This window comes from Lagenorhynchus albirostris, chromosome 19 (genome assembly GCF_949774975.1).
Source record: "Lagenorhynchus albirostris chromosome 19, mLagAlb1.1, whole genome shotgun sequence".
NCBI classification, from domain to species: domain Eukaryota; kingdom Metazoa; phylum Chordata; class Mammalia; order Artiodactyla; family Delphinidae; genus Lagenorhynchus; species Lagenorhynchus albirostris.
Genome location: NC_083113.1, coordinates 43,572,871 through 43,599,410, shown reverse-complemented (window position 1 = coordinate 43,599,410; position 26,540 = coordinate 43,572,871). Strand labels below are relative to the sequence as shown.

The 26,540-nt window shown below is 42.3% G+C and overlaps 1 protein-coding gene and 1 non-coding gene across 4 annotated transcripts in view; both read right to left on the bottom strand.

Moving 5' to 3' along the window:
* The window catches only part of WWP2 (WW domain containing E3 ubiquitin protein ligase 2), a 145,827-nt gene extending 124,179 nt beyond the window's left edge, over positions 1-21,648 (bottom strand). For 2 of the 3 annotated variants that reach the window (XM_060130350.1, XM_060130354.1), the window contains exon 1: positions 21,510-21,648. The gene's annotated coding sequence lies outside the window, so the exon portion shown is untranslated. Of the gene's footprint in view, positions 1-17,463; positions 17,483-21,509 lie in introns of those variants that run through there. The other variant, XM_060130352.1, reaches the window with a different exon arrangement.
* On the bottom strand, positions 11,771-11,843 carry TRNAW-CCA (transfer RNA tryptophan (anticodon CCA)). Its single transcript has one exon. It is a non-coding gene; the product is annotated as a tRNA-Trp (tRNA).
* Positions 21,649-26,540: the final 4,892 nt, after the last annotated feature.

Genomic DNA, 26,540 nt, shown 5'->3' with positions numbered 1-26,540 from the left:
GAGGATATCTGATAAGAGACTGAGGAACTGAACCCAATTTTAATATCTAAGTCTAAAGAGATAGAAGCAAGAAAATATAAACATCCAGGACTTCTCTAGTGGTGCAGTGGTTAGGAATCCACCTGCCAATGCAGGGGACACGGGTTGAAGCCCTGGTCCGGGAAGATCCCACATGCCACGGAGCAACTAATAAGCCCGTGTGCCACAACTACTGAGCCCACGTGCCACAACTACTGAAGCCCACACGCCTAGAGCCCGTGCTCCTCAACAAGAGGAGCCACCGCGATGAGAAGTACATGCACAGCAACAAAGAGTAGCCCCCTTCACCGCAACTAGAGAAAGCCCACGCGCAGCAACAAAGACCCAACACAGCCAAAAATAAATAAATAAAATTTATTTTTAAAAAAAGAAAATATAAACATCTAAGCAACTGCAGCCACGCTGCTTCAGGCAGAGTGATGTCTGTCTCGTAATGACTACTGAATCTGGGTAGGACTTGGATGGGCTAAGAAGGACACAGCACTGCTATATCAACCTCTTAAGGATGGAGAGCCTAAAATAATATCTCCAAAAAGAAAGTCACAGTTCAACAATTTTTTAAAAAGTAGGGGCCTTCCCGGCAGTCCAGTGGTTAAGACCCTGAACTTCCACTGGAGGGGGCACGGGTTCAATCCCTGGTCGGGGAACTAAGATCCCAAATGCCTCATGGTGTGGCCAAAAAATAAATAAATAAAATTTTTAAACATTAAAAAAAATTCTAAAGTAATATTAAACCAATTTTTTAAATGGACAGAAGATTTTAATAAAAGTTTCTCCAAGAAGATATACCAGTAAATGTGTTTATTGGCCAAGGAAATGACAGACCGGGATTCAATCTACATCTTCTGATTCCAAAGCCCAACATTCATCCAGTCGACTACTCTGCTATCACCTGGATGTGCACATGGGCCTGGCCAACAAAGCACATGAAATAATTTTTGATGGACCTCATTAGCCATAAGGCATCCCCGTCACTCCATCTTGGCTAGAAGCAGAAGTCTATCTTGCATTTTGAGTGGATCTTTTACTCATACATAATTGTGTAACATCGTCATTTGTCATTTGGAAAATATTTGGTTCACTGAGTTCTATAGATATTCCAAATGTTGACCCATTTCATTATACCCTATCCAAAATATCACATTTGTGAATGTCACCACTGATCTCATCAGACAAGTTTTTGAGTATTGGGAAGCTGTCAAGCTCTTTGTGGTAGATGGAAGTGTTCCAAATTTCTAATTTTCACTTAAAAACTCATATTCTATCATTGGCAACAAGCACTGTCAGTTGTTTTCCTTGAAGTGACAGGCTTACTTCATTCATCTTCAGGAAAATGTCTGCCAAACACCCAAATCTATTAACGCTAGTTTATCTGTTGATTTTTTTTTAAGTAAAAATGGTATTTCATGAAAAAAGCAACTATGTAATACAGCTTTTAATTCAGTCATACAAGTGCTTTTTCTCAGCACAACAATTATACTTCAGTATGCAGGAGAACCTCAGGTCCTCTTTGCGCATTGACAATACTGAGCTTCTGATACTCGCCCTCAATCCTGTTCCACATCTCAGTTAATGACAACTCCCTCCATCCAGTGGCTCAGGCCAAAATTCTGGGGCTCATTCGTGCTTCGCCTTTCCCTCTCACACCCCACATTCAACCCATCAATAAATCCTATTGATTCTACCTTTAAAATATTTCCAAGCTCAAACATTTCTCTCCATCTGCACTGTCACTGCCTTGCTCCAAACACCATCATCTCTTAGCTGGGTTATTGTTTTTCCTGCTTCTGCTCTCTGCCCCCTTCAATCCAATTTCTACATTCAGCAAGAGTCCTGTCTTTTAATATGTAATCAGATCATATCACTGTGCTATTCAAAAACTGGAAGCTATCCAGTGGCTTCCCATCTACCTCAAAGTCCTTGTAATGACCTTAGAGGGACGGTGTGATACACTACCACACACCTCTCTGACCTGGCCTCCCATTTCTTTCCCCTCTCCCTACCTTCCCCATGGGCCTCCTCGCTGTTGCTTGAACATGCCAGCCACGTTCCCCCATCAGACTTCTACCTCTCTGTCTAGAATTCTCTTTTCCCAACTGTCCACATATACAGCTTATTCCTTCACTGCCTTCAGGCATTAACTCAAATGTTGCTTTCTTAAGGGGCCTTCCCTGGCCACCCTGTCAACCTCACCTCTCCACACACACTGTACCCATCCTTCCCTAGTTTACATTTCTGCCTTAGCAGTTATCACTGACACGGTTCATAGTGTATTGATTTCTCGTGTGTACTGTCTCTTTCCTCTAGAAGGTAAGCTCCATGAGGGCTGAGATGTGTGTCCCCCTCTTAGCCCTGTAGCCTACTGTCTGGAATAGTGCCTGGCTCCTAGTAAGAACTCTATATTTATTGAATGAATGAAGAGGTGCATCAACTTTCTGAAATTCAAAAGGATAATGTTTTGACTCCCTTGAAGTTTTTTTGGTAAAGCAATAAACATATCAACTCTTTTACCCATCAGATAGCAAGAGATCAGAAGTCTGACAATAGTGTTGCTGAGAAGTCTCACAGGCTTCTGGAAGCAGTGCAAGTTAGACGGTACCTGGCAACCTCCGATAGAGTTAAAGATGCATATATTCTAGTTCCCAGGATTCCACTCCTAGGTATTTGCCAATAACGATGCATATATTGTACTTCCCAGGATTCCACTCCTAGATATTTGCCAGGGGAAAATCTTCCAACAAATGCAGAAGCAACCGTGTTCAAAATGTTCATCATGGCAATGTTTATAACAGCAAAAATTTATAAATAACCTAAATGTCCATCAATGAGGGAATACATAAATTGTGAAATAGTTATAAAATGGGATGCTATATAGTTCTTGAAATGTATGAATTCAACTTATATGTACAAACCCCAAACTATAATACTAGAATTAAAAAAAAAAAAGTGATAGCTTAAGTGTAGGGCAATGCCATTGGTATACACTTGAACTTTCACAAAACAATTGTATCTACTGTTGTGGACACACATAAATGGTATGAAAGTATAGAAGCATGGATGGGAAGGAACCACACCAAGTTCAGGACAGAAGTTACCTCTGGGGTAGCGGAAGAGGGAGCAGGGGAACTGGAGTGAACAGAGAGACCAAGGGAACTTCGACTGTATCTGCAACATTTCATGTTTTAAAGGAAGAAGTTCTGAAGCAAATATGGCAAAATGCTACTATTCATTAAATCCAGATGGTGGTTTTTATGACTGCTTGTTATCTTATTCTCTGAACCACTTCATATGTTTGATCTTTTTCATAATTTAACAATAATTTTAAAGGGGATAAAAAGATATCTTGAGTAATGAAGGAAAGATTAATAATTGTAAATTAAGCCTCGGGGCTTTTAGTAACAGGTTAAAGCACTAAAAGCTGGAAATCCATTATTTATAGACTTTAAAAAGAAAACAATTTAAAAATGTTTACATCTACTGGGACTCATTCTAAGGGTAGAAGCAACTTGACTAAGGATAGTTTTTAAACTAGCTTGTTCTCCCTGAGCTTTAGCTGTTTTTAGCCTTTGCTCTGAACTAGAGAGAATTCTGGAGAATGAAACGCAAAGCCCTCGCATGGCCTGTTACATGGGAGAAAGACCAAACCTTTCGATCTATACTTAGTGGCTCCAAAACAAAATTTGTTTTGTTTTGGACAAAACAATCAGATAAATTCCAGAGGTGGCTCAGAACAAAACCAACAGGGAAAGTAGTAGAAATAGAGTAGATAAGACTACCATGTTTTCTTCCTCCCATGTCTTTCATAATTACAGGCCACTGTTTACTAACAATAGCCCATGTTATTTATGCACGGCTTTGTCTCCAGATCCATTAGCAAGATACCACCCTGACACTACAAGGTAGGTATCTTTTCTTTTCTTTTTTCTAAATAAATTTATTTATTTTATTTATTTATTTTTTTGGCTGTGTTGGGTCTTCCTTGTTGCGCACCAGCTTTCTCTAGTTGCAGCGAGCGGGGGCTACTCTTTCGTTGCGGTGCGCGGGCTTCTCATTGTAGTGTCTTCTCTTGTTGCAGAGCACGGGCTCTAGGCGCATGGGCTTCAGTAGTTGTGGCCTGTGGGCTCAGTAGTTGTGGCGCACGGGCTTAGCTGTTCCACAGCATGTGGAATCTTCCCGGACCAGGGCTCGAACCCGTGTCCCCTGCATTGGCAGGCAGATTCTTAACCACTGCACCACCAGGGAAGTCCGGCAGGCGGATTCTTAACCACTATGCCACCAGGGAAGCCCCAAGGTAGGTATCTTGAATTGAACCTTTGCAATCCATGTATAAAGACAAATAACCATTACTGTTGAAGGGAAAGTACCCCAAAGTACCTATAATTTCTGTCTCAGGGCCCCATATTGGACAGGGTTTCCAATGGGCATGAGGTCCAAACTCCTACTAGCCACTTTAGGAAGCTTATGAAATCTGAGACCCAGATTTTACTCTACACCTGTCTCAGCAACACAAATAGATGACTCTGTACATGCACTCAAGTAATTTTTTCCCCTGCTAATAGTGATGAGAAGTGTTTGCATTCAAATCACTTCCACAAAAACTGAGTGAGCATAAGCCTGGGGCAGGCAAGGGGAGGAGGGAGAACATGTTTAAAACATCACCAAAGGTTATAGATGCTCAATGAATTTCATTATTCAAGGAAGTCATGGATTTATCAGGAGAAAAAGGGGGAAGCCAGAACTAAGTGTGGTAGATCTACCCAAATTTCTTGAAAAAAAAAACAAAAACATTATCCTCTGAACTTAACCTCTATGTAAATCTCGACAAGCACTTTTTAAAATAAAATATAAAATAACAGAGTAAAGTACACCATACATAAAGGAAAGTATTATTTCATAAAAAGTTTGTTCAGACAAATGTACATTTACATCTTCATGTATATTGGGTCATGATATAAAATATGTATATGTCTTACTAAAGATTGTAGTCAAAACCTCTTGAGAACAACTGCTCTACAACAATCCTATCTTACTTAGGGTTTTGGATTAGAGAGACACAAACACTAAGCAAATAGACAAACACTAGATTGGGGACTAACTAGTCACTCAGAGAAATGCCATCGGTTTATTATTATCATTTTAGGTCTGAGAAATTTTCCCACATCTAGGTAAAACAGTATTTATTCAATCATTCAATACATACTGAGCATTTATTCTGTACCATATACTGTTTTTGGTGCTAATGATACATCAATGAATAAAACATTAAAAAAAAATTCCTACCCTATAAGATTCTCCTGGTAAAGAGACAAGAATGATCCTGGCTCTGGCAGGGGGATGGGAAAAGTAACCATTGTGCTGAATGCCCAGAGTGTTCTCTAACAGCAGCCTTCACTCCAGGAAAAGGACTCTACCAGGACTTATCCCAAGTGCGGGGGAGGAAATTTCCCTGAGGCCCCCTCTAGACTTCTTATCGCACTGAGAAAGGAAAACAGTTCATAAACACTTGTAAAGGTCACAGCCCAGGGACAGAGACCCACTAAAAGACTGAGATTTAATCATAAAATTATAAAATGCTTTCCCTCTCCCACACTCTGCCACCATATCGAGGGTCCAATAAAATAACAGTGGATTACAGCTGAAAGAGCTAAAAGGTGTATACTCTATTTAAGAAAGGGTTCTTAGGGAAGACCAGAGATTACAGGGGAGACAAAAACAAGGATACTAGCATAATTTGAGGCCTCTGGTACCTACAATTACATCAATCATTAAACACAAGCCAACTCCTAGCCAGATTACACAAAACTCCCAACTAGATAAAGGCCTATTCACCTCAGTTCCTATTACCTAATACATCCTGCCTGGCTTTCAGTTAGAAATTATAAGTTATGCTAAAACGTAAGAAAAAATAGTGTGAAGAGACAAAGCAAGCATCAGAATTAGACTCAGATATGACAGATTTTGGAATTATCAGACAGGGAATTTTAAATAACTATGATTAATATGTTAAGTGCTCTAATGGAAAAAGTAGACAACATATAAAAACAGATGGGTAATATAAGCAGAGACATGGAAACTCTAAGAAAGAATCAAAAGAAAATGTAGAACATGGTAACAAAAATGAAGAATGCCTTGACGGGCCCATGAGTAGACTGGATGTGGCTGAGGAAAGAATCAGTAAGCTTGAAAATATATTAACAGAAACGTCCCAAACTAAAATGCAAAGAGAAAAAAAGAATTAAAAAAAAAAAGAAAATACAGAACTGCCAAGAACTGTGGGACAATTTCAAAAGGTACAAAATACACATGACTGGAGTATCAGAAGAGAGAACAGAGCAAAAGGAATATCTGAAGTAATATGGTCAACAATTTCCCAAAATTAACGACATAACACCAAATAATAGATCCAGGAAGCTCACAGAACATCAAGCAGGATGAATACAAAAATCAAAAAATAAACTTAAAAAAGAAGCAAGGAGAGAGTGCAGTGAAATATTTAAAGTGTTAAAAGAAAAAACCCGGGACTTCCCTGGTGGTCCAGTGGTAAAGACTCCGCGCTCCCAATGCAGGAGGCCTGGGTTCGATCCCTGGTCAGGAAACTAGATCCCGCATGCACATTGCAGCTAAAGATCCTACATGCCACAACCAAAGATCCCGCACGCCGCAACGAAGATCCCGAGTGCCGCAACGAAGATCCCGAGTGCCGCAACTAAGACCTGGTGCAGCCAAATAAATAAATAAATATTTTTAAAAAGAAAAAAGAAAAAACCCACCAACCCAGAATTTTGTATCCAACGAAGTTACCCTTTAAAAGTGAAGGAGAAAAAAAGACTTTCTCAAACAAAAACCTGCCCTGCACGAAATGTTGAAAAGAAGTTCCTCAGAAAGAAGGAAAATGATATAGGTCAGAAACTTCTACCTACACAAAGAAAAGAGCATGGCAGAAGGAATAAATGAAGCTCCAACCACTGGCTTCTTTATAGAGTAAAAGACTAATGCTTAGGGGAAGGGCATATGTGGGAAGCGGATGCCAAATAAGGAACAGACAAGAGAACTAGAGAGGTGACGAGAGGTATGGGGAAACACCATGTAGTGAAAGAACACAGGAATTTGGGAGGGGGTTGGAAGTAGAAATGTTGAACATTGTGGACAAGGCAAGTCTCACTGAAAAGGTGACTTCTGAGCAAAGATCTGACGCAGGAGAAGGAGGGAACTGAGGATATCTGTGTTAGAACATTCCAGGCAGATAAAAGGGCAAGAGTTAAAGCTCTTGAGATGGTTGCATGTCTTGAAAGTGTAAGGAACGAAAGGGGGCCAGCGCGCGGCTGGAGGGCAGTGAAAGAGGAGGAGGAAGATAGTGATAAGAGATGCACCTGGAGAATTCCCTGGCAGTCCAGAGGTTAGGACCGTGTGCTTTCACTGCAGGGGCCATGGTTTGGATCCCACAAGCCACATGGTGCAGCCAAAAATTTAAAAAATTAAGAAAAAAAAAGATGCAACTGAACTTATCCTGTTAGGTAAAGTCATCCTTAATTAACTATGAAATGCCTTGGAGCAGTGGTCCTCAATTCTTTCTACACATTTGAATACCTGGAGAGCAATAAAAACAAAATGAAACAAAAAAAAGCCCCACTGACAACCAAACCCTAACCTCAGAGATTCTCATTGGATTGGTCTGGAGTGGGCCGGGGACAGCTGTGTTATTTAAAAGCTACCCAAATGATTCCAAAGTGAAGTTGTGGTGAGAACCACTGGATCAGTGTTACTGAATCAGCTGAGGCTACAACTAATTTGACTGCACTGAAAGTAGGACTTTACCTCTATCAGAAGGCTCAAGGTTAAACTAAAATTATGTCCCAAAATTGCAAATGAAAAAGTGGGGGGAACTTCCTGGTGGTCCAGTGGTTAAGAATCCGCCTTCCAATGCACTGGATGCGGCTTCAATCCCTGGTCGGGGAACTGAGACCCCACATGCCGCAGGGCAAATGAGCCCACGTGCCACAACTAGTGAGTCCTTGCGCCGCAACTACAGAGCCCACATGCTCTGGAGCCCGCACACCACAACTACAGAGCCCGCATGCCACAACTACTGAGCCCACACGCCACAACTAGAGAGCCTGCATGCCACTCTGAGCCCGCACACTCTGGAGCCCGCATACCACAACTAGAGAGAGGCCCGCAAATGAAGAGCTGGCACGCTGCAACAAAAGATCCCACTTGCCACAACTAAGACCCGACGCAGCCAAAAAAAAAAGAAAAAGAAAAAGTGGGGTGATATGTAACTCTAGGAACAGAATACAGTGGAGGAGCTGTTCCAGGAGTGGTTCCAAGGAGACTAAGTATTGCACCACCTTCCTTGATACCAACTTTTCCCACAGAAAGTCTTCCAGGGGCTCTCAATGAACATGACAGATTAAACACCTATATTTATCTCTGCTCCCTTCTCAAACCCCAACAAAATGTCAGGAAAGAAACACAAAGAATGTAAACCCTCTAAAAAAGAATGGAAAAGGAAACAACAGAGATGGCAGCAACATTTTGGAAAGTGGCAAGTGAGTCAAAACTGAAATCTAACTGCCTGCGATGGGGGAAGTGGGGTTAAAAACAGGAGGGCTGGTAAAAACCTGCATGGAAAAGAATGCCAGACTCCAGTCCCCACCCACTTCAGCTAGGCACTCATCCCTCCCTAATCCCAAACAGAGAGTTAAATTTTAATCTCTGGATAGGTTAAATCAGACCTGAGAACTTAAGGCATGGTTGAGAGTAGGGATAAGGCACCATATTGATCCAGGGAGATAAGAGAAAGTCTATATCATGAACTATGAGAGGTTTCCCCATCCCCACTTACCTTCCCTCATTTGGGTCCTAGCACGCTTAAGCATACACAACTGTGGAGAGACTCAGACATAAAAGCCAAATATCAAAACAAAGAGGAAAAAAAAGAACTCATTGGATAAGCTGATCCTCAAATTCATAAGGAAATGCAAAAGACCCAGAATAGCCAAAATATCTTGAAGAAGAAAGTCGGAGGCTTCACACTTGCTAATCTCAAAATTTACTACAAAGCCACAGTAATCAAGACCGTGTGGTACTGGTATAAGGAAAGACATACAGAGCAATGGAATAGAACTAAGAGTCCAGATACAAACCTGTTGCAGGAAGGGGGACCCCTTCCAGGGCCCAAGAGAGGGCTCTTGTCTCACACTCGGAAATGAATTGTCCAAGGAGAAACAAGTGCTGACAAAGCAAGAGACTTTATTGGGAAGGGGCGACCGGGTGCACAGCAGCAGGGTAAGGGAACCCAGTAGAACTGCTCTGCCACATGGTTCACAGTCTCAGGTTTTATGGTGATGGGGTTAGTGTCCAGGTTATCTCTGGCCAATCACTCTGACTCAGGGTCCTTCCTAATGGCACACACATCGCTCAGCCAAGATGGATTTCAGTGAAAAGGAAGAATCCTTCTCACTAGAATCCAGAAGGGAGGTTGATAGGACATATGGACTGGAGTCTCTTCTCTCCTTTTGACCGGTTGCTGGTAGCTTGTTAGTTCCGTGTTTCTTACCAGGACCTCCTATTGTAAGATAACTCAGGCAAGTGGTTACTACTGTGCCTGGCCAGGGTGGGCAGTTTCAGTCAGCGGTTCCCTTAACAATCCCACACTGATGTTCAAGTGATTTTAGACACAAGTGCAAGATACAGTAAGTCCCCTACATACAAACAAATTCTGTTCCGAGAGCACGTTCGTAAGTCCAATTTGTTCATAAGTCCAACAAAGTTAGCCTAGGTACCCAACTAACACAATCAGCTACATAGTACTGTACTGTAATAGGTTTATAATACTTTTCACACAAATAATACATAAAAAACAAACAGACACAAAAAATAAAGAAAACATTTTTAATCTTACAGTACAGTAATCTTACAGACAGACACGTGAACTAACTTACATGACTGGATATGCAAGCGCACGTTTGCATCTTTGAAAGTTCGCAACTTGAAGGTTCGTATGTAGGGGACTTACTGTAATTCAATGGGAAAAGAACAATAGTCTTTTCAACATATGGTGCTGGGGCAACTGGATATGCATGTGTAAAGGAAGGAAGTTGGACCCCTCCCTCAGACCTTAGACAAAAATGAACTCAAAATGGATCAAAGACCAAAATATAGGAGCAACTATACAAGAAACTATTGGTGTAAATCTTCATGACTTTATCTTTTTTTAATTTTATCGAAATATAATTAATTCCATGACTTTATATTAAGAGATGGTTTCTTAGATATGATAGGAGAAACACAAACAATGGAAGAAAAACTAGATAAATTCAACTTCATCAAAAATTTAAAATGGGGCTTCCCTGGTGGCGCAGTGGTTGAGAGTCCGCCTGCCGATGCAGGGGACACGGGTTCGTGCCCCGGTCCGGGAAGATCCCACATGCTGCGGAGCAGCTAGGCCCGTGAGCCATGGCCACTGAGCCTGCGCGTTCGGAGCCTGTGCTCCACAACGGGAGAGGCCACAACAGTGAGAGGCCCGTGTACCACAAAAAAAAAAAAAAAAAAAAAAGGCAAAAGATTTAAACAGACATTTCTCCAAAGAAGATATACAAATAAACAATAAGCATATGAAAAGATGCTCAAACACCATTAATCACTAGAGAAATGGAAATTAAAACCACAATGAGATACCACTTCACACAAACCAAAATGGCCAAAATCAAAAAGCATACAATAATAAGCACAAGCGAGAACTTGGACAAATTGAAATCCTCATACACTGCAGGCAAGAAATGAAAAATGGTGAGCAGCTTTGGAAGAGTTTGTTCAAAAAGTTAAACACAGAATTACCATTAAGACCCAGCCATTCCATTTTTAGGTATACACCCAAACGAACTGAAATGTGTCCACACAAAAATTTGTACACAAATGTTCATAGCAGGATTATTTGTAGTAGTTACAAAGTGGAAACAACCCAAATGTTTATCAACTGATAAATGGATAAACAAAATGTAGTATATCCATAAAGTGGTATATTATTTGGCCATAAAAAGCAGTGAAGTACTGTTTCATGCTGCAATATGGATGAACCTTGAAAACATTATGCTAAGTGAAAGAAGCCAGAACAAAAGGCCCAATAATCTATTTCATTTATATGAACTATCTAGAATAAGTAAACCCACATAAACAGTAAGTAGATTAGTGGTTGTCCAGGGCAGAGGGTTGGGGGTCGGAGTGACCGTTAAGGAGTACACGTTTTCTTTTGGGTGATGAAAATATTCTGGGATTGGATAGTGATGATGGTTGCACAACTTTGTAAAAAATACTAAAATCCACTGCGCTGAACATTTCAAACTGGTGAATTTTAAGGTATGTGAATTATATTTCAATTTTTTTTAACTCATAGTTAAATGTAACCGTGGTCAGAGAAAACCTCAAAACAATTCAGAGAGATAAGAGAAAATGTTTCATCCATGAAACAAAAACAGAATGTAATTTTAAAGGAAGAAAGGAAGGGAGAGAGGGAAGTTGGTTGGTTGGTTGATTCAGAGAATAAGAAAATGCTCTTGGAAAGGACAGATCTCATAGCAGAAATGAAGTTGATAAAGTGAGGACATATTCTAAGAAATAGAACCAAAAGAAAAAGAAGATGGTAGATAGGAGAGAAAAGATTTTTTTTTTAATTCTTCCTTTTTGTTTTCTTTTTTTTTTTTTTTTGGCCATGCAGCTTACAGGATCTTAGTTCCCCGACCAGGGATCAAACCTGGGCCCACAGCATTGGAAGCTCGGAGTCCTAACCATTGGACCACCAGGGAATTCCCAAGACTTTTTTAAAATAGTAGATTCATTTAAAATGTCCAATGTCTGACTTAGTCCAGAAATAGAAAAGAGGACAAAAAGAAAGACAGCAAAGAAATGTTACAGATTTTTCTTAAGCTGAAGGATATACATTTCTAGACAGAAAGAACCTGAGTGCCCAGAACAATGAATGAAAAACAAAAACAAAAAAACACACTAAGACAAAACGTCATGAAAGTTCAGAACACGAGAACAAGGAGTATACACGCTTCCAGCCACATTTACAAAGAACAGGAATCAGAATGGCATCAGACTTCACAGTACTACTGGATGCTAGAAGACAATGCAATGCTTCACATTTCAGATAAAATTATTTCCAATTATTAAATAAAATGATTAATGCCAATTTATAATTAAAATTATTTCCAATCCAGAATTCCATAACCATCAGTGAAGCATGACAGGAAAACAATGATATTTTCAGCTTTGTAACGTGTCAAAAAAATTGCTTCCAAAGCTCATTTTCTTAGGAAGCTACTGAAAGATATGCTCTAGGGGAGTAAATGAGAAAGTTGGAGGACAGTGTGTATTCACATGGGAGAGGCAAAAGGAATTCCCAGATTAACGATGAAGAGAAATCCCAAGGCATTACTGTCCATTAGCCTAGAGAGCAACCAGTCCAGATGAGAGAGTTCATAAGAAGTGTCATCTTTAGATGAAAGAAAAAAACTGACAAAATAGATTAGATGAGGCATCTGATTGCACTGAAAGAAGTATTATTTTAGCTCTATCAGAATGTTTGGGGCTGAGGTAGTGATAGGTACACAGAATATTATGCGAATGAAAAAATCAGGAAATAAACAACTCTAGTAAAAACAAAAGCTATTATGAGAAAGGAAATGTAATCCTAATACACAGTGTGGCTCAGCTGTGAATAATACTTATAATCAAAATAGCATGAACAATTTAATCAAAACTTGTGATATGGCTGTAATCAGAAGGTGGGGGTAGAAGAGTACATTTGTGGAGACTGGCCAGAAAGAGAGCTCAGCATCCATCCTCAGTGGTTAAAAGGCAACAGATAAAACTGACAAGCTAAGAAATGATGGTGTACGGATGCCATTTAGAGAAGCAGAAGTCTATACCAGAAAAGAGCTCAAAGAGTTAAAAAGCAATAGATAAGGGCTTCCCTGGTGGCACAGTGGTTGAGAGTCCGCCTGCTGATGCAGGGGACATGGGTTCGTGCTCCGGACCGGGAAGATCCCACATGCCGCAGAGCAGCTGGGCCCGTGAGCCATGGCTGCTGAGCCTGAGCACCCGGAGCCTGTGCTCCACAACGGGAGAGGCCACAACAGTGAGAGGCCCGCGTACCACAAAAACAAAACAAAACAAAACAAAAAAAAGCAACAGATAAAACTGACAAGCTACACTATTTACAATAGCCAAGACATGGAAGCAGCCTAAATGTCCATTGACAGATGAATGGATAAAGAAGATGTGGTACATATACACAATGGAATATTACTCAGCCACATGGATGGACCTAGAGATTATCATACTAAATGAAGTAAGTCAAACAGAGAAAGACAAATATCATATGATATCACTTACATATGGAATCTTTTAAAATGATATAAAGGAACTTATTTACAAAACAGACTCACAGAGATGGAAAACAAACATGGTTACCAAAGGGGAAAGGGCGACGGAGGGAAGGGATTAAATTAGGAGTTTGGGATTAGCAGATATAAACTACTATATACAAAATAGATAAACAACAAGGTCCTACTGTATAGCACAGAGAACTATATTCAATATCTTGTAATAAACTATAATGGAATATATATATGTGTGTATATATATATAACTGAATCACTTTGCTGTACACCAGAAACTAATAGAACATTGTAAATCAACTATACTTCAATTAAAAAAAAAACTGACAAGCTAAGAAATGATGGTATAAGGATGCCATTTGGAGATGCAGAAGTCTATACCAGAAAAGAGCTCAATGAGTTAAAAGTCATTGACTCTACAGAACAAGAACCAAGAACAAAAGGGAGTGAAACAAGGAAGTGCTGTTGCGTTATGAGCCATGTAATGCTATTGGACTTTCTAAACTAAGTGCGTGTGTTATTTGGGGCATAAATAAAATTTAAATTCAAGAAAGGAAAAAGGGTCTCTTCAAATCAGGTCATACGATGATGTCCTTATTTAATTTTTACAAGAGCACCCAGTCTACATTTAATTAGTGTAGTGGGTTGAACTGTAGTCCCCAAAAGATATGCCTAGGTGCTTACCCTCTTGGAACCTGTAAATGTGACCTTATTTGGAAATAGATGTAATTACGTTAAAGCTCTCAAGATGAGACCATCCTTTAGGGTGGGCCCAGTGTCCTTATAGGAGACAGAAGAGAGAAGACACAGACACAGGGAAGAAGGCCATGAAGACTTGGACTGAAGAAATTCCCTGGGTGTCCAGAGGTTAGGACTCGGCACTTTCACTGCCATGGCCCGGGTTCAATCACTGGTCAGGGAACTAAGATCCCGCAAGCTGTGCGGCCAAAAAAAAAAAAAAAAAAGACTGGGGCTGAGATTTGAGTCTCACAACCTCAAACCCACAAATGCCTAGAGCCACTACAAGAGGCAAAGCAGGATTTCTCCCCCAGTGCGCAGAAGGATCTCAGTTCTGCTGACACAGTTGACACTTTGATTTCAGACCTCTGGCCTCCAGAACTATACAGGAACAAATTTTGGTTGTTTTAAACCACCAAGTTTGTGATAATTTGTTACACACAGGAGGAATTGGAAATTAACACGATTAAGGACAAAGGCTTTTAAAAGATGTGGATTTCATGACAGCAAGCTGAAACTGAAAAGCCTCTTCCAACAACACATCCTTGGGGCACTAGATTTCCATATCCACCTGGACCCAGGCCCGGCTATAACCTCCCTTAAGAAATAACCCCTGCAGGGATTTCCCTGGTGGTCTGGGGGGTAAGACTCCACGCTCCCAATGCAGGTAGCCTGGGTTTGATCCCTGGTCAGGGAACTAGATCCCACATGCATGCTGCAACTAAAAGATCCTGTGTGCCACAACTATAGACCCAGTGCAGTCCAACTAAATAAATATTTTTTTAAAAAAACAATAATAATATTCCATTTGTAAGGACAGACCACATTTTGTTCATCGATTCATCAGTCAATGGACAACTCAACATTTGCCTTATTAGGACGGGTTTTCCTTTTTTTTTTTTTTTTTTTTTTGCGGTACGCGGGCCTCTCACTGTTGTGGCCTCTCCCATTGTGGAGCACAGGCTCAGCGGCCATGGCTCACGGGCCCAGCCGCTCCGCAGCATGTGGGATCTTCCCGGACCGGGGCACGAACCCGTGTCCTCTGCATTGGCAGGCGGACTCTCAACCACTGCGCCACCAGGGAAGCCCCCCCCCTTTTTGGGGGGGTTTGATTCTTTTTTGTTGTCGTTGGCTGAGCCACGCAGCTTGCAGGATCTTAGTTCCCCGACCAGGGACTGAACCCAGGCCACCACGGTGAAAGTGCCGAGTCCTAATCACTGGACCTCTAGGGAGTTTCCAGGATGGGTTGATTCTTGAAGCCAGGGGACTATAATGGTCAAGGGCACCTTCAGCAAGAGGGCAGCCAGCCTTCTGACTGTACCTCTTCCAGACCCCTTTGATTCACCCCATCCAGTCCTGAGCCACGGTCAGTCTTTCAACAGATGCTCATAGACCCCACTCTGTGCCAGGCCCTGGAAATACAAAGCAGAATGCCACGGGGCCCCTGCCCTCTGGGAGTTCAGATATCTTACTCTAAGAGTCCCCCGTTAAATAAATCCTCGAAGAGCTTCTGGCAGGAGAAAGCAAACACATGTCAGATTTAGCAAGTGACAGTTCCTGCAATATCTGAAGTACCTGATTATTCTTATCACCCAACTTAGGCAAGAACCTTTCAGACCAGTAAATCTTTTGGAAACAAATAGGCTTCACCAGTCACTAGCCATTGAGTGGCACTGGACAAGTTACTTCTCATCCTCTCTAAATTTCAGTTTCCTCATCTGTGACATGAACCTAATGATAGCACTACCTTATAAGATTATCGTAGGGAATAAATGAGTTCAGGTAAAGCAGCCAGCAAGTACTAAGTGCTCTTCAAGTAGTACTACAAGCTAAACTTGTTCTTCTTGATGCTGAAATTCTAGGTTCTGAGATTCCTGAAATTCTTGACCCAGCTTTGAGTCAAGAAATCACTGAACACTGATCTTGAGATGAAAGAACCTGTGTAGCAGATGAGGCAGGGAAGAGCAAAAACGACTCACCAGCACCAAGAGTTTATTTTTAATTAGGCCACTGTGGAAACAGGCAGTGCTTCTTATTTATAAGTACAGATCCACCCTGTATCCACTTCTTGAAAGATGCGGATGAGAAGGGTCTGTTCAAAAGATTCTTCCTTCCCTCCACCCTCTCATGCTTTTCCAACGCTAATGCTTCTTTCTCCGCCTCTTTCCTCTGTTCAGCATTGAGTTACCTTCCATTCCCCAAAGGCCCATATTGAAAAACAATCAAACAGAACTGAACTTGGCCAAATGCCATCTGTACAAAGACCAAGCACATAAGAAGAGAGGGAGGGAGGGACATGGGAAGTCACAGCATTGGAAGCGCAGTGGAATTATAAGCTAGTAATAAAAGAGACTGGGGAGTTCTCTGGTGGCCTAGAGGTTAGGATTCTAGTCTTTCACTGGCATGGCCCGGGTTCAATCCCTGACTGGGGAAGTGAGGTCCCGCAAACCGCACGGCACAGCCAGAAAAAAAAGAAAAGAGAGAGAGAGACTGGAAAGCAGTTCTAAGGACAAAACAGGAAGCAAAAAGCATGGGTGACACAGAGAGAAAGAGGACCTGCCCTAGGTCAGGGCTGCCAAGTCTTGATATTCGGTATATTCCTAGAAATGGTGATTAACACTTGACTGAAAGCACTGAATGTTTGTTTTCAAGTTGCTGGGGGTGAGGCAGGAACAGGGGACTACAACCTTCTCAAAAAGATTCAGTTGGGGCCTTCCCTGGTGGCGCAGTGGTTGAGAGTCCGCCTGCTGATGCAGGGGACACGGGTTCGTGCCCCAGTCCGGGAAGATCCCACATGCCGCGAAGCGGCTGGGCCCGTGAGCCATTGCCACTGAGCCTGCGCGTCCAGAGCCTGTGCTCCGCAGCGGGAGAGGCCACAATGGTGAGAGGCCCGTGTACCACAAAAAAAAAAAAAAAAAAAGATTCAGTTGGCTCTTTTTAAGAGAAACAAGATCTTCCCTTTTGTCCCTACCTCTCAGAAATTCCAGAGTCTATAATAGTCTGAAGCAACCCAAAGTCACTCACTGACTTGATTCCAGTGGAAGGTGATGTTCATGCAACCACTACTGCATATCTTACTGACAGAAGCATCAGATCTGGGCTCAGAAGACTAAGGTTCAAATGCCAGCTCCTCCATCTCTTAGCTACGTGACCTCATGCGCAGGTCACTTCACCACAGTGAGGTTGTTTGTTTTAAATCTATAAAACAGCAGGATGCCTGGCAACAACATACATTAAATAATGTTAGGTAGAACCAATATTTTAAACATTAAAAAGCCATTACCCATCCTTCCAAGCTGTCTCTTTCCCATCCTTCTTGGAGGTCTCTAAATTGGTTGCCAACCCAGAAAGCCTGACGAATTCCAGAAACTGGGACTTATATTGATTTCAGTGGCACTACAAAGATGCACACTTGGAAGAGTAGCCTCCTTAGGAAGAAAAGAGACCCATTAGCTTGTGGTTTTCAAAACGGTCTTTAAATGAAAAGTGAAAAGGAGAGAAAACAAAGTTCCCCAAGACATAATGCAATGCTTTGCTATACTTAAAATACCTACTAGTATAACAGTATAAACTGAGATTTTTATCTCAAAATTGAACTTCTAGCACTCCTCTTGGCTATGTATCCACAGTACACCCTAAGTGACCTCCCTCAGTCTCTTAGCTCTAAATAGCAGCTTCCACATGTATATCCCCAGCCCAGCCCGGCTCCAGACTTCCCTATCTAACTGCCCATGACACCTTCACTTGTTTTTCTACTGGGCACTTTACAATCAGTGCGAAAGAAATTCAGCCCCAGCCCTGTTCCTCCTACAGTCTTCCCATTTCAGTTAACGGCAATTCCATTCTTCCAGGTGTTCATGCCAAAGATTGCAGCGTTGCCGTGACTCCTTTCTTCCTCTCACATCCCACCTCCATACACCCTGTTGGCTGTACTTCAAAATATACCCAGGGCCCAACCGCTGCTGGCCACCTCCATCACTACCACCCAGGCCATCCTTCACCTGGATCACGGCAGGAGCCTCTCAACTTGTCTCCCTGCTTCTACTCCTCACTCCTCTTTGCTTTCTCCACAAGGCGATCAGAGTAAGCCTGTTAGAAGGCAGGATGAAACATGTCCACTCCACTGCTCAAAACCCTCCAATGGCCCAACTCACTCTGAGGGAAAATCAACATCCCCACGAGAGCCTGCAAGGCCCCCACAACTGTCCATCTCTCCCTTACCCCCAACGCCTCTCTGACCTCATCCTCTCCATCCCCCCCTCCAGCCACACCGGCCTCCAGGCAGGTCCACTAACCTGCCAGGGGTGGCCCTTCCTTCGGGCTTTTGAGCTTGCTCTTTCCTCTGCCTGGACCACTGTGTCCCCATTTAGCCACATGGCTCATTTTCTCACCTCCTTCAGATTTTTGCTCAACCGTCACCTTCTCAGGAAGACTTTCTAAGGACCCTCTTCAAAACTACAATGCCAGCCAATAACCCACATCCTGCCTCCCTCCTTTATTACAATGTAATGTGCATTTTTCTTGGTTATTTTGTTTATTGTGCCTTTCCCCACTAAAATTTAAGATCCACAAGGGCAGGGGTTTTTGCCTTCCTTGTATACTATAGTCCTGGTGTTCATAATAGCACTGTCCAATATAATTTTTAATTTTTCTAGGAAACATTTTAAAAACTAAATAGGGGACTTCCCTGGTGGTGCAGTGGTTAAGAATCCGCCTGCCAATGCAGGGGACACTGGTTCAAGCCCTGGTCTGGGAAGATCCCACATGCCGCGGAGCAACTAAGCCCATGCGCCACAACTACTGAGCCTGCGCTCTACAGCCTGTGAGCCACAACTACTGAGCCCACGTGCCCCAGCTACTGAAGCTTGCGCGCCTAGAGCCCGTACTCCGCAACAAGAGAAGCCACCGCAATGAGAAGCCCGCGCACCGCAATGAAAAGTAGCCCCCACTCGCTGCAACTAGAGAAAGTCCACACGCAGCAACAAAGACCCAAGGTGGCCTAAAATAAATAAATAAATAAATTTAAAATAGGTACAGCTAAAAAAAATAGGTACAGCTTTAAAAAAATTTTTTTTAAAAAAAATAAAAACTACAGAGGAAATTTCAATTCTATTGTATTTAACCCAATAAACTTTAAATGTTATGATTTATAGCATATATTTGTCATTTATTATGATATTTTAAACAATCAAGGAGACAGTTTACCTCTTTTTTTTTTTCATATTAAGTCTTCAAAAATCTGGTGTGTATTTTATACTCATAGCCTACCCCCAGTGTTCAGCACTGGAAAGTGACCACCATACTGGACAATGCAACTCTAGAACAATGCCTGGTACAGAGTAGGTACTTATAAATATTATTGAATGAAAAAATGTTTTCCCAGGAAGAGGCAGCTATGATATAGCATAGGATTTTCTAAATTTCAGTTACACTCCATATTCACAATTTTTGCTGTAACCTGTACTATTTTTCCCTTAAAATGTCATACTTTGTCCACTTGAAAAAATATTTTAAAATAAAACTTTATGTTGCCTCTATAAATGGAAAAGAATGGGTCTAAGGATAAAATGCCGGGGCGTGAGTCCCTACTCAATCACTCACTACTTCCAGACTCTAAAGCGAGGACTTCACTAAGCCTCAGTTTCTTCATCTGCAGAATAGGGACAATTCCAACCTTCACAGGATCATGGTGAAGATTAAATGAGATGCTGTCATAAGCTCTTTACAATTAGGAAAGTAGTCATTAAATAAAGGAGACTGAGAAGCCAACCCAAGCCTTTTCCTCATGACTGTCATGTTCACATGGACCAATAACAGAAAATGGCAAGCTTGTCTGACAAGAGAAGAGCTAAGACTCAGGTTCAAATCTCTTGTCCTCCACTTACAGGTCTGTGACCTTTAGAAATTCATTTATTCACCAAACACCAAGTGCCCACAACATGACAGGCACTAGGCTAGGAGCCAAATAAGTCAAATAAGATATGAACCCTGCCCTTGAGGAATTTGCAGTCTAGCAGGGAGAAAGAGACCAGCAGACAAGAAAAAGCAAACAACTGTCAAAAAATCAAGTCATCTCTCTTAGGTCTGTTTGTTCACTGTGAAATGGGAATAACACCTTCCCAATCTAACTCACAGAGCTGCCACAAAAATCAATTTTTAAATGTTTGTCAAGTACTCCAAAAACCTGAACTCATTATACATTAGCAAAGTACTTTTCTTTTTCCTACTTGTAACCCAAAACAACTCCGGCTCCTGCAAATGTCCAGTTTGAACATTCACTCCAATTGTACCACATCTGTGAAATTCATTCCACTTTTGCAAATGTTAGTAAACATACAGAAAAAGAGGATAAACAGTTTTAGCACAGGTATTTAATCAAAATTATGATCCAGGTCACAGTTCTAAGGAACAAAACACAGACCTCTCAGTCAGCTACCTAGGTACAGTTTGTCAAGATAAGCAGTCACACGGTAAAGGAAACTGAATAATTTAAACTGAAGAAAGAGGAAAACTCATGAAGCAGGGTAGGTAGACAGTGTCCAAGGTTACAGCAGTCTCTGCATTGGTGAGGTAATGCTGGGATTAGGTCGTGCTCAACATGGTAGGCTAAAAGTCATTTTACAGCCAGAGCAAAGTGCCCACACTCTTTTTCTTAAGCCTAGAAGTTGATCTGATCTGAGAAAATCTCAAAGAAAGATGATCCCAAGGGCTAGGTTCCCAAGAAGTGGAAACCCTATCCAAGCAGGAGTAAGTGGGTGTGACGAAAGCAAGATGATCAAGATTCTGTGATCCTCCCTGAAGTTTAAAAACTGAATGGGACCAAAATCAAAGTCTCGGGTACCAATCATTTACAAAGAGGAAGGAAAGAAAAGACTCTCAGGTGCAGTTCAGGCTGCATCTTCATACTGATTTCTCCTTCTTTCCCCCCATGTCACTCGCCCAATTTCAGGCGACCCATTCCAACTCAGTCCCAAGTCGCCCCTTCCCCTTGTTCCGATCCCTGCACAAAGGTCACTCCTCTTCATCCCTGGCACCTAAGATGCTTTCCCCTTCTGGGAGGACTTGCTGGCCGCCGCACCCATGACTGCCTTCGCGCCCACCTCTGAGCAGCCCCCGCGCACGACCCGCGGCAAGCCCACCCCTCTCGGGCGGGAACCGGGACACCCCTCCTCGGAGGCCGGAACCGCCGCGCCAGGCCCCTCCCACAGGAAGCCGCCGCCCCCCAGCGCCCTGGCCGCGCCTCCCCCGGCCCACCCCGCGCCGCCCGCCACTCTCGGACTTCCCCGCACCCCCGCCCGCCCGCCGCGCCCCAGAGCCGGTGCTCGCTACCTGCTGCGGCCACAGAAGCGGCGCCCAACTCCTCTCCCACTTCCGCCTTCCACCGCCCGCACTCGGGCCAGGTCACGTGACCACGCGCGGTCACCTGACCCGGAAAAGGCTGGCCGGACCGCAGGTGTGTGCAACCTAGGCCAGGCCTGAGAACCTCTCGCCAGAAGGCCTTCTTATCCTCTGTAGGTTTAAAAGTGGGAGGGGTTTCCACTCGCTAGATGGTCTCCGAGCAATCAAATAAATTGAGGGCTCGCTGAGTTCCAGGCGCTTCATATACTCCTCCCATCAACCCCGAGGGCGGGCCTGTCTTAGCCCCATTTTACAAGTGAGAGGTGTTCAATCAAGTCAGCAGGTATTTACTGAACTCAGGGTTACCATATAAAATACAGGACGCCCGGTTAAATTTGAATTTTAGATAAACAACCATTAATACGTAGGTGTGCCCCAAATATTGCCTGGTACAGTACATGTTTATACTAAAAAACTACTTGTTGTTGATACTCATATTTAATTAGGCATCTTGTGTTTTAATTTGCTGTATCTGACGACCCAAAGCCTACTATGTGCCAGGCAGGGTTCTAGGCTCTAGAAACACAAAAGTAGCTTTTGTGGAGCGTCCGTTCTTGTGACATGAAACAAAGGCAGAAAAGCTCCAAAACCCTTGCTGGGGGTCCATAAAGTGCCCCACCACACCAGACTAATCCCCATTTCCTTAGTATACAGAGTAGACAGACCTTCATGAACTAGAAAAAACATTTTAAATCAGTATTCTTTACTGATGGTTGAGAACTTCAGCTTTGACAAGTTGAATGAAGGCTGAATTTTTCACTTTTAATCACCATTAACTAAAATTAATACTAATCACCTAATTAGCTCTAAGCACTGTGCACTAATTATTCTATTATTTTTGGTTCTTCCAGTTTGGATGGATCTTGTTATGCGTACAAATGAAACTGGTTGAGCATTTAGTCTCTATTTTGCCATTCCAAATCCATCCAGGAGATGGCCTTTCAAGGAGCTACAGCTCTCTCTTAACACCTTAATTCCTATCTAAAAAACTATTAAAATTTCTCTAGTAACATTGATGGGAGTTGTACTAATTCTCTTTTAGGGGAATTAGGGAAGGCCTCTTTGATTTGGTGCCATTTGAGTAGGTGTTGACCAAAAGGAAAAAAGGGACTAGGCAAGGCAGGCTCTCACTGTGCATTAAAGAAGTAAAAGCTAAATATATACCTGGACCTATAAAGGCCCTAGGTGATACCTCCCACCCCTCCCCTTTGTTTCATCTCATCTCCAACTACTCTTTCACTCAGTACCCTGCTTCAGCCACTCTGGCCTGAGGGCCCTTGGACTGGCTTTTCCCTCTTCCTAGAAAGCTCTTTCCCCAGGTAGTCAGTTGGCTCACCCCCCATCTCTTTCAGATGTTTTCTTAACTGTCCCTTTCAGTGAAGCCTTTCCTGATCACCCTATTTAAAATTGCAACTCATCTCTTCCTTCCCCTCCTACCAGCCCTTTCCTGCTTTATTTTTTCTCTCCATATTTCCTCAGCTTAGCACTATCTGACTTTCATATGAATGTGTGTACGTATGTGTGTGTGTGTGTATATATATATATGTATATGTGTGTGTGTGTGTGTGTATATATATATATATATATATATATGTCTGTTTCCCACTACAAAAGTTATGAAGACAGGAGCTATAACTCAGCTCTCAAAGCAGTGCCTGGCCCATAGGAGGCCTCTTTAAACAATCTGTTGAATGAATAGACTTCATCAACATTTATTGAGCACTGAACTCATTGCTGAAGGTCCTACAATATAGGAGATGTTTTTTAAGACACAAAAAATCTGAAATATGTCATCATAAAAGTGCCCTGCAAAAGTTAAAAAGTAAATTGAAATGTTCATTTAAGGAGAAAGACCCCTAAAGAAAGACCCCTGATTTCCAACCTACTTAAAGAAGACACACAATTAACTACAATGCAAAGCAGAAGTAATAACTGCTTATTGAGTGATAGAATCAAAATGTCTTAAGTATGGTGAGAAAGAAGGGTTCATATCCGTCCTTGGAGAAAAATCTGATTTGAGTAATGAGGACCAGTTTACAAAGGAAACAATCGAGCTGCTTCTTGGAGACTAAGTATGCAGGGATTGGCCAGCAGAATTTTCAGGCAGAAGAGAAAACAAGGGCAAAGGCAGAGACAAGAAAGTCCAGGACACTCCCAGGAAAGTCCAGAGGAATTCTAGGGATACTTACTGATTTCATGTAGTGTTTCTCTCCCCTACCCCACTGTTAAGCATATAGTTTCATAGCTTGTACATTTTCCAGTCCTGGAAGTGAAGTCAGCTCTTCACTGGCACACAAGACGTTTCTTTCATAAAGGGCCTCACATGTAAAAGTTGTCATTACCTCCAGATAAGTTATACATGGAGTTCTAAATATGTTTGAAAGTGTTAATTTGTTAAGGTAAACTGTTTCAAGTGACCATAATTTCATAATAATGTTTGAGATTTCTTCACTTTTTAAAAAACAAGGAGCTTCAAAAAATTGAAGTGTTTTAGAGTTCACTTCACTTCTGAGAGAACCTGTCCCCAGACACCCTGTGCTACCACAGGCACTACCCTCAACTCCCTGAACACTCCCTTTGGACTTTCATACCTCAATGCTTTTGCCCTACTCATCCTTCAAGATTTGGCTCCAAGGTCATAAGCTCGAAGGTGCCCCTAGACACTACACAAAATATCACTTTGTTCATAACTGTTATATCACCCAAATTGTGGTGGTATAAATTAGCTCTCAGTACTTATTTGTTCACTAAATAAGAGTCCTTCTAAGCCTTCAGTGGACTTGAAGACTAGCGAGCATTACAGGGAAACAGAAAAGGGATTAAACTATTACAAAAAATGACAAAAACTACAAAATGTCAAGAAACCTTTTATATTAACAAGTATTTTTAATATTTACTAGAAAGTGAATGGCTCAGAGCCTGATCTTTCTTTCCCTGGCTATTCCCCTAAATCAGTGGTTCTCAAGTGTGGCCCCAGGTCAGCAGCACCAGCATCATCTGGAACTTATTAAAAATGCAGATTCTCCCACCCTGCCCAGACCTACTGAATCAGAAACTGAGGATGAACCCCAGCTATCTAGTTTGCCAAGCTCTCCAGGTGATCCTAATTCACAGTCAAGTTTGACAGCACTGATCTAGATCATTCTTCTTCACCCTAGTGTCTACAGAATTATTGCCAACTTCAATAAACCTCTTTTATTGTGGAGTCTAGTTTCTATATACTCCCTCCCTTTTTAGGCAACAGGAGCAATTGAGGAAGAACTTAGAGATACAAATATTAGCGTTGAGTGGATTATATTTTCTAGGCATGAAATAAAAACTTGATTAGAGTAAGGTGAATGAATGGAGAGGAGACCCAGGCACCTCAAAACAATTCAGAAGTGACATCAATAAAGTTTAGGAAGAGTGGTATGGGTTGAGAGTGGGAATAAACATGACTCAGAGATTCTTACCTCGAGTGCCTTTTTTGGTAATGCCATTCGGAAAAATAGGAACTCAACCAGTGAAGAAAGTTTAAGCGGGGTCAGGAGAGAAAACTACCTTAGTTTTAACCTTCCTCCGGAGTGAAGATGCCAAAAATTTCAGAAAGATGTGGCCAATGGCTAGGCTAGGGAATAAACAGGGATTGGACCTGTAGATTCCAAAGGCATTCCTATAATGCGATAATTGTGATAAGCCTTGGGGATAGATAGTATTGGTGAAGGAGAAAACTTAGATACAGAGGCCAAGACAGTTCTGTGGTGGGTGCCCCGTGAGCAACGCAGAAGAGATGACAGTGAAGGAGGGTGAGAGATCATCAGAGACACAGCGGGACCAGGATAGTTAGTGATGTAACACCAAAGTGAGGCAAGGAGACAGTCCAGAAAGAGGAAATGGTCAGCATTGTAAAATTCTGCAGAGAAACTGAAAGTATAGAGAAATAAGAACAAAAAAATTGATATGATAGGGAATTCCCTGGCGGTCTAGGCACTTAGGATTCGGCCCTTTCACTGCTGGGGCCGGGGTTCGATCCCTGGTTGGGGAACTAAGATCCCACAAAAAAGAAAAAAAAAAAAATGGAGACATCTGGGGAAGGAAAAGGGATTTGGGCACCTATTAAAAGACCCCCGAGGGCAGTGAACAATTTTTGGAAGTACGATGGATAAAGTAGAACCAAAGGGTGGGCTTCCCTGGTGGCGCAGTGGTTGAGAGTCCGCCTGCCAATGTAGGGGACACGGGTTCGTGCCCCGGTCCGGGAAGATCCCACATGCCGCGGAGCGGCTAGGCCCGTGAGCCATGGCCGCTGAGCCTGCGCGTCCGGAGCCTGTGCTCCACAACGGGAGAGGCCACAACAGTGAGAGGCCCGCGTACAGAAAAGAAAAAAAAAAATTATAACCAAGGGGTAAAAACTAGAGTGAAGACTTGACAAAGAAAGTTTAGAATAACTCAACACCTCTGAAGATGGATGACTGAAAACTCAAGTCATCATCAGCCAAAATTCGCCAGCATGAATTTCTAATAGACCAGATCTCATAATTATGAAATCTCAGCAAGTAATTATGAGCCTTATGTAAGTGGCGTAAGAGATCCTGGACCCAAGTTGCTCAAAATGAAGCGGGGGTAAGTAAGCAAGCAGCGGTCGGTATGACACAGTAGTAAGAAAGCGGCTCTGAGTCGGTTTGTTTCAGTGTTAACCTCGATACCTCACTAACTACCCATGTTAGCTGGGACTAGTTTTCTTGAGTAGCTACCCCTTACCCGTAAAATAGTACCTATTTCATAGGGTTGTTGTGATCTTTAAATTAGGGCATCTGTATTGATTGACTCTTAACAATGAAACTAATACAGACTATTTGCATTTAAGCGTAAAGAAGGCGCTAAGGAGCAGACGCCAAAGCGAATTTCCTCGGGTGGCCCCCCGCCCCTCCCAAGGTTTGACCCCGCCCACACCTCCCAGGCAGAGCTGGCGGCCTCACCGCGCAT